Source organism: Ranitomeya variabilis, chromosome 8, assembly GCF_051348905.1.
Source record: "Ranitomeya variabilis isolate aRanVar5 chromosome 8, aRanVar5.hap1, whole genome shotgun sequence".
Classification (NCBI taxonomy): Eukaryota; Metazoa; Chordata; class Amphibia; order Anura; family Dendrobatidae; genus Ranitomeya; species Ranitomeya variabilis.
In genome coordinates this window covers 214,867,081-214,875,966 of record NC_135239.1, presented here as the reverse complement: position 1 = coordinate 214,875,966, position 8,886 = coordinate 214,867,081, and the positions used below count along the sequence as shown (strand labels likewise).

At 39.6% G+C, this 8,886-nt stretch overlaps 1 long non-coding RNA gene across 1 annotated transcript in view; it reads left to right on the top strand.

Moving 5' to 3' along the window:
- The window catches only part of LOC143787840 (uncharacterized), a 108,170-nt gene that overhangs the window by 35,879 nt on the left and 63,405 nt on the right, over positions 1-8,886 (top strand). The window contains exon 2 of the long non-coding RNA XR_013218483.1: positions 6,304-6,496. This is a non-coding gene — a long non-coding RNA (uncharacterized LOC143787840). The remainder of the gene's footprint in view (positions 1-6,303; positions 6,497-8,886) is intronic.

Below are 8,886 nucleotides of genomic sequence, written 5' to 3'. Positions count from 1 at the left end.
AACCCAAAAGTAATTATCTCAGTAAATTAGAATACTTTATAACACCAGCTTAAAAAATGATTTTAAAATCTGAAATGCTGGCCCACTGAAATGTATGTTCAGTAAATGCACTCAATACTTGGTCGAAACTCCTTTTGAATTAATTACTGCATCAATGCTGCGTGGCATGGAGGTGATCAGCCTGTGGCACTGCTGAGGGGTTATGGAAGCCCAGGTTGCTTTGATAGCAGCCTTCAGCTCGTCTGCATTGTTGGGTCTGGTGTCTCTCATAGAATCATAGAATGATAGAGTTGGAAGGGACCTCCAGGATCATCTGTTCCAACCCCTTGCTCAAAGCAGGATTCATTTAATGATCCCAGACAGATGTATGTCCAGACTTCCATTGAAGGAGAACTCGGTCACCTCTCGTGGCAGCCTGTTCCACTCATTGATCACCCTAACTGGCAAAAAGTTTTTTCTAATATCTAATCTGTGTCTCCTCCCATTCGGTTTCATCCCATTGCTTCTAGTTTTGTGCAAATGAGAATAAAGATGATCCTTCTACAATGTGACAGCCCTTGAGATATTTGTAGACAACTGTTAAGTCTCCTCTCAGTCTTCTTTTTTGCAGCTAAACATTCCCAAATCCTGTAACCCTTCCTCATAGGATATGGTTTGCAGCCCGGTCACCATCCGGATCGCTCTTCTCTGATTTTGCTCCAGTTTGTTGATGTCTTTTTTAAATTGTGGTGCCCATCTTCCTCTTGACAATACTCCATAGATTCTCTATGGAGTTAAGGTCAGGCGAGTTTGCTATCAATCAAGCCCAGTGATACTGTTGTTTTTACACCAGGTATTGGTACTTTTGTCAGTGTGGACAGGGGCCATGTCCTGCTGGAGAATGACATTTCCATCTCCAAAAAGCTTGTCAGCAGCGGGAAGCATGAAGGGCTCTACAATGTCCTGGTAGACGGCTGCGCTGACTTTGGTCTTGATAAAACACAGTGGACCTACACCAGCAGATGACATGGCTCCCCAAACCATCACTGATTGTGCTCACTGTGTTGCCGAGATCTGAATCTGAGCATGCGCCGCCCCCGGCGCCCATTTTCCCGGAGGCCATCGCAGATCTGCGGGGGCCTCCGGGCTTTGATGAAATGCCTGCGGAGCACCCCACGCAGCACAGAGCACCGCCGCTGCCCCAGCACAGAGCACCACCACCCCACAGAGCACCGCCACCCCACAGAGCACCGCCACCCCACAGAGTACCGCCACCACACAGAGCACCGCCACCGTACCAGTCTGGGTTGGGATTTCCCGGAGGCCACCGCACCAGCCTGGAACACCGAACGACCCCTGTGACCACTCCTCCACCTGTGCCGATCCCTTCCCTGGTAAGCTGAATTTGGAATGTTGACGGACCCCTATTTGACACATTATTATTTTTTCCCTATTTTCCTTCTGAAAATTTGGGGTGCATCTTATAGTCTGAAAAATACGGTATATTAACTTTAAAAAAAGTACGATTATTAACATCAGAGATATCACTGTATCTTCCTGTCAAAATTGTATTTTATGTTCTTCCAATATCATATATTAAGGTACCCAGAATATGCAAATGTACCTGCTACAGTGGAATACCTATAAGCCTGAACATATGTTGGTATAAGTGCACTGTGTAGGTACACGTTCACACTGTGACCACCTAACAGGCAAAACCTATGATAAAAAAACAAAATAAGCAATTACCATGCAGTAAGTAAATAGTAATAATAAATTAAAACAACATTGGGTACTTAGTTGACACTATTTTTCCATCCCACGGCGACAAGGTGTACCCATCGGGATGGTCCTATTTCTAATATAAAACAAAACCAAAGAAATGAGCCAGAACATATACACTGATACCAACATATGGTATGTTCTGGCTAATTTCTTTGGTTTGTTTTTGGGTTTTTTTGTACTTTGTACAAACAAGTGTGTTGCTCCCCCATTTTTTGGGCTGGACATTTTGCTTTCCAGAAGCAGGTGTCTGAACCGTCGGGCCTGGTTCTTGTTTGGCCCCATTTACATTGAGGTCTGCTGACCAGAAGAGGTGAAATGGCTGATACACTTTTTTGATCAAATAGTCTTTACTAAGCCTTCTATGTTATTTACATGTACTACTTCAGGGTATTTGCTCATTTTGTTTTTATCTTCAGTAATGTAATACCTATGCCTAAGGGCTCTTTCACACATTCTGATATTTCCGGTACCGGAAAAAAAAGTACCAGAGATGTCAGTGTCTGTGTGTACCTGTGTTTAATACTTGTGGCATACATGTGGCAACCGTGTGCCGCATCGGTATGACACATACCTGCGCCTGGGAATCAGTGGTACTGTTCATGCTGGTGCCGGGTGCTGAAGACCGCTCACATCACTGTTCCCTGCTAGGCAGCAATACAAGGGGTGAACCTTGGGGCGGTGGGGAAGCTTTAACAAGTAGAATATTTATGTAAGTATTGCCATCATGCTTTAATCTATTTGGCTTGAATTGTTGGGGATGTTTCACCCATTGTACCGTTGCCTATGTTGATTTATAAGATATGACAAGCTTTCTACCATGCCTTACCTGTACCTGTAGCGTCCCCACTTTTAACTGTCCAGTAGTTTCTTTGTTCCCATTTCAATTTTTTTTTATTTTAATATGTCTTACCCTTAAAAAAATTATTTTATTTTGGTATGTACTCCTTTGTTATTTATTTTGCCATTTTTTCTGAATACATATATTTCATGAGTTAAATTTGGCAAAATATATTTCAAGTTGTTTTTTTTTGTTGTTAACTCTTCTCCATTGTGTTAGAAATCGGACTGCTCAGGTGTCATACAAGTGCAGACCAATGATTTCCGTGCACTCAATGACTTGCATGGCCGAGTGCGATCCAAATATCAGATCAAACTCTGGTGTGCAGCGATTTTTTTTTTTCTTGGACATGTTCATGGCCTCATAGATTAATATTAGTCCGGGTGTGATCTGATGTTTTGTTAGAAAAAGGGAAAGAAAAAGGAGACACCGCTACAACAATGCAAAAACACACTTTATTGGCAAAAATAATAAAAACACTTAAAATCACTACGCCACTGCGGACCACCTGGATACATAATATACATATTTATATATACATATACAAACAATTAGTACAGCCTGTCAATATGCCTATAGGATATGCAAAACCGTATATAATAATACCATCCTACCTAGCGGCTCATGGGGAATCTAAGGGTAACCATATAAAATGGTAGCTCACAAAACCCAAAGAAGAAATAGGCCAAGTAGCAACCAACCACCCATATATAATGGTGGAGAAGGTCCCATACATGAGTCTGAATCAAAAAGGCATGATACCTGCGGTAGAGTATAGACCAACCTATAAACTGACAAGCTGAAGTATCCAGGGGGCTGGGTGGACCATAGCCCCACGCGTATCGCCTCCCAAATGAGGCTTCGTCAGGGGAAGTATATGGCCAGCCAATGCACAAGTGTATATATGTGTCCACAATCATTGCTTTAAAACTCTTCATAACTCTTAATATTATGTATCCAGGTGGTCCGCAGTGGCGTAGTGATTTTAAGTGTTTTTATTATTTTTGCCAATAAAGTGTGTTTTTGCATTGTTGTTTACATATTGGGTGGTGTGCATTTTTGTAGCGGTGTCTCCTTTTTCTTTACCTTGTTCATGCTATTATGCTGCTACTTGCACCCCCTATCAATACATGACGTTATGGCTGTGCGCCGGTGTCTTTGGTATTTCTGATGTTTTGTTAGATCACTCTCGGACAGCAAATACGCTCGTTTGCACCTGACCTAACAGTCACTTTTATGCTTGCGCCTTATTCATTATTTAATTTCCCCCTTTTTTTTAAATTTGCTGTGTTTTGTATGTTTGATACTTTTTGTTATTTTTTTACAATGTTCATGGATTTTACTTTCTAAATGTTTTAGACTAATTGGTCATTCGCCATTTTTTCATAAAAGTTTTGCACCATTGTACTTCACAACTCTATTAGCAAAATATGTTCAATTTAGACATACCTTGAACATCGGGTTGTTTGCATGAATTGCATCAACAAATATGTATAAAACAAAGTGATCTTGTCCAAATCTGTCATTGATCTGATGAAATTGACTGATCATACAATACTCGCCAAGTTTACCATCATGACAGATTACTTTTTCAGAAGACATGTGGCCATTTTCGAATATCATATGCCTATATTTCTAAAGTAGTGGCCACAGAAATTGACCTCCCCTGACCTTTGCACTGTTGCAGAGTAGACACAGGATTGCACTGTATTATATGGTTAGCATTCGTACTTTTACTTTTCTGTACATGACTTCATCTCATAGGAGCATGTGAGGGCAAAGATCACATGATAGTAAGAATAATTGGCGAAGGTGAAAAATGTCCCCATGAACACTACCTTGTGTCATACATGGTGCAGTTCAGTAACTTGGCTCTCGGGTGGTACTTTGATGTGATGTGTCCAGATCCTCAGTAATTGTCTCGACTCATTTAGTCCAATCAGCCACTGGGTTTTACATTCTCAGAGTTTTAGTTGGCGATGTGCAAATCCCATTGATTTTAAATAATCTCTTGCTGTTGTGCAACAACGTAACTCAACTAAAATCAGGGAGAGTTCGTGAAAATCACTAAAATAGTCCAGTCATTTACCACTAGCAAGTGTCAAGCTTTTATATTCCAGCTCTAAATATTGGGAGAAAACTTCCATCATACAAATCTTTGTAAAAACACTCCTCATTGAATAAATATTAAAGCGTCACAAGTCTGGTATCCGGATGCTGGAAGTTTTCTCTCTACTTTTTCCATTGCACGGATCTTCCATATAGGGGTCAGCTGACCTGTTTCTCCTATTTTCTCGCTAATCTCTACACATTGTAATTCCAAGCATGTATTAAAATCATAATTAGATGCGTCTTTTATTCCATCAATCACTGTCACATTTTATCCACTTCTTTACTGTAGTGTCCATGGCTCCTAGAACCTGTTTGTTTCTCAGGGTTTAACATTAGGTAGGACCACAGAGGTGTAAATTAGGGACATGGCCTTATCTTGTTCCTGGGAATGCAGAGACTCTGAGATCATGTGGGAAATGATTGACGCACTACAAAAATATGGGAAGAGGAGCTGGAGAACACATTGAATCTCTTGGCTGAGGTATGGAAGTAATTATAAAGATATGACAATAATGTCATAACGAAAGGCATAGCTCCATAATTAGACATTGGACAAACACTAATATTTAAATTCTGGTGATGTCTTCCCTGGAGAGTGATATCATGCTCTTGAGGTCACAATAGAAATTATTATTCTATTGGTAATAGAAGGATAAGCTTGGGACTAATACAGCATGAATCCACGCTTTAGAAAGTCCCACAAACCAGGGGACAGAGAATAAGACAATACAAGTGCACTGGTTTATGATGATCCTATAGTGCAGAGGGACACAGACGGCCACATAGTGATCGTCCTCCCTTTCTTCCAGGAGACATAACTTTTTTTTTATATCAGTGTTGTTTTTTTGTGGGAGTTGTAGTTTTGAATGGCACTATTCATTTTACCAATGTATTGAAAGGTGCGAAAGAAAATCCAAGAGGTGTAATAGTGAATTAAAAAAAATAAGAATTCTAGTTTAGTTTTTTCTTTACGACATTCATTATATGGTAAACATGGCCAGGCAACATGATTTTTCATCTTGGTATGATTATGACCATAGCACATATAAATACAACATTGAAAGTGCTACACCAAGAAGGAAAAGCCGTGTAGATCACAGGGTGAATATACATATGACTGATTTGCAAATGATGGAAACATGGAAACAGTTTTCAAACAATCTTGATTTATTTAGTCTGATGGATGAGCGTCACATGCAGAAGTCCTCGCACCTCGCTGTCACTGAGGGCATTAATGGTCGTCTGAGGAAGGTTCTGCTGTTGAATGTACAAATCAGCATTATTCGCTGCTGGCAGCTCCTGTGTAATCACCGACCAATGACGTCCCTAATGTGCTAGATGGAAACAAGTCCGGAGACGCTGCCAGAAGCTCCTGTGTAATCATCGACCAATGACGTCCCCAATGTGCTAGATTGAGACAAGTCTGAAGACGCTGCCAGCAGCTCCTGTGTAATCACCGACCAATGACATCCCCGATGTGATCGATGGAGACAATTCTAAATGTTGTCAAATAATATTTGACTAGTTCTTTGTTTTAATATGATAAAAAAAAACTTTAGTTCTTACGAATTTTAATGTCTCTTTTGCAGAATTATTGGTACCGGTTACAAACAGTTCACTGAACGGTCCTTTGAGACTTTCATAAAGTGTAAGGTTCTAAATAAAAGTACAAGTTTGACAGAAAAAAACCTTGAAAGCTGCGAGGAACAGTCTATGTGCAGGAGAAACCGAGCAAAGTGTCACGGGAATGTTTCCATCATAGTCGTGTTCTTCTCTACTCAGGTAGTGTATCTCGCCGTGATGAATTCTTCAGCTTCACTGACTTTGGCCAGGAAATAAGATTTACAAAGATTCAAAAGTCATTCAAAGTCTTAACTGTCCTGAAATAATGTGAATGACCCAAGATCTCCTAGGGCTGTACCCAACCCCTTCTAAAAATTTCTTAAGAATTGTATAACACTATTTTACACAATGCAAAGTAGTGAAAACTACACAGGTCTACAAAAAATATTTTTTGTAATCATCACAAGTGACTTTATACTTCACTGAATCCTGTTTTCGTCCTGATTTAGAAAATGTATATAGTTTTTCTGTAGCGCGTATAGTTTCCATGGAACAGCATCATTATTATAAGGTATAGGAAATGTACTGGCGACATTAAGAAAACTGTAATCTACTTATCAGAGAAAAATTCTTCACCTTACAAAACAGTTTTTATTGTACCAAAATAATTTCACATTCAAAATAGAAACCAAAATATGAGCAGAAATTAAAAGTGCTTGACATTAGACTCATTGATATGATTTTTCAGGGTTGTCCCCATATAACATACAACAGTAATCTGCCATTATTAAGTCATTCCAATAACCCTGGTAGCGGTGTTCCATTAATTTAACGTCCAGGTGAAACCGCTCGCCTTGTTCATCATTTACATCTCCAAGATTTTGAGGGAAGAAATCTAAATGTGAATGCAAAAAGTGCATTTACAGAGACATGTGACATCCAAGACACTGGTATGCATTTAGCAGTTCCTCAACACCTTCAACATATTCTGGAGATTTTTTTTCCTAAGAAGTTTTCACAGATCCACTTGAAGCTTTTCCAATATCTCAATTCCTTATCATCTCTCATAAGGTCTCTGATCTGAGGACCAACAAATACCCCTTCCTTCAGTTTTGCTGGTGAAATGCTGGATAATTTCTGTGAAACGTACTGGAACCCTTGTGAATTTGTCTTTGCCATGGCTTTCACAAATTTTTAATCAATCCTAACTTTATATGTAGTGGAGGAAGAAAGATTTTTGTTGGAACAACTAAAGGATTATGCTGAACATTGTCTCTACCTGGAGCATAGATGTTTCTCTGTCCCCAATCACGACGAACATAATACTCTACTGTATTTCTACTGTCCCATAAACACAAGGAGCAACAATATCTTGTGAAACCTCCTTGCATTCCCATTTGCAGACCAATTACTTTCAAATCTCCACAGATATTCCATTGATAATGCTTATATTGTATAGCATCCAAAACAACTGACAAATTTTCATAACTTTCCTTTAGATGACATGAGTGAGTAATAGGAATTGATGGTTTCATATTTCCATTGTGAAGCAGCACTGCTTTCAAACTTCTCTGGGATGAGTCAATAAACAATCGCCAATCTGCATCAAAATACTCTTGATTCAGTTCTTCAAAGAGGCCATTGACATTGTTTCAGTACACCATTGGTCCATCAACTGTGAACAATTGTGTTAAAGTGTTACTTCTGTTTCAGTAGTGACACACTTTGACTTCATCATGAAGAATATTCTTCTGTTTCACCTTGATGCAAGAAGTTCAGCTTTACCTTTTGACAATGAAAGATCTCTTATGCGATAACTTAATACATGTTGAGTAAAGCGTTCTGGCTGCTCATCTGCTCCATCAGGTACATACTCATCTTGACTTGAGGTCTCCATGTCTTCGCCAGAAGCTTCAGCTCCATATATTGTTCATATTCGACTTCATTTACATCCAATCCAAACAACGGCGGTAAAGGAACTGACAAGGTAAGATCATGTGGAACTGGCCTAATCGCAGATTCAAGTTCAGGGTAAATAATCTTATGTTTATTCTTTGTAGAAAAGCCCTTCAGTTTGACAAATCAAAAGTAGCAGTCGTCACTATGATTCTTGGGTTCTCTCCAAATCATGGGAACAGCAAATGGCATAGCCACTTTCCTCATATTCAGCCAGTCACAAAGACCATTTGAACAACTTGAGCATATCACATGAAGGGCCTAGCTTTTGTCTTGATCACAAAGAGGACACTTAAAGTACATCTGGTCCATCTTTTTAATATCATGAGTGATTGAACATATTTGAGGCCTTTTGGTGTAAAAGAACCACACAGCAGAATCTGTTCGGATGATTGATGCACTGTCGGGGCATTTTTCTCCTTTAAATCAGATCAAACAGTAGAGTAAGTTCAGTTCAATGGTGGTGACAAACTAAAAAAGCAATGTGATGAGCTGACCGACTATATGTAGATATTTCCCCAGAGATGAGGCAGATTGTATTCAGAACAGATTTTACTGGAGGTAATCTGGTAGATAACTATATACACTTGTGAGGTAAACGGGTCAGCCTATTCCTTACAGATGAACATTGGCAGACAGGCAGTTTCTCAGTG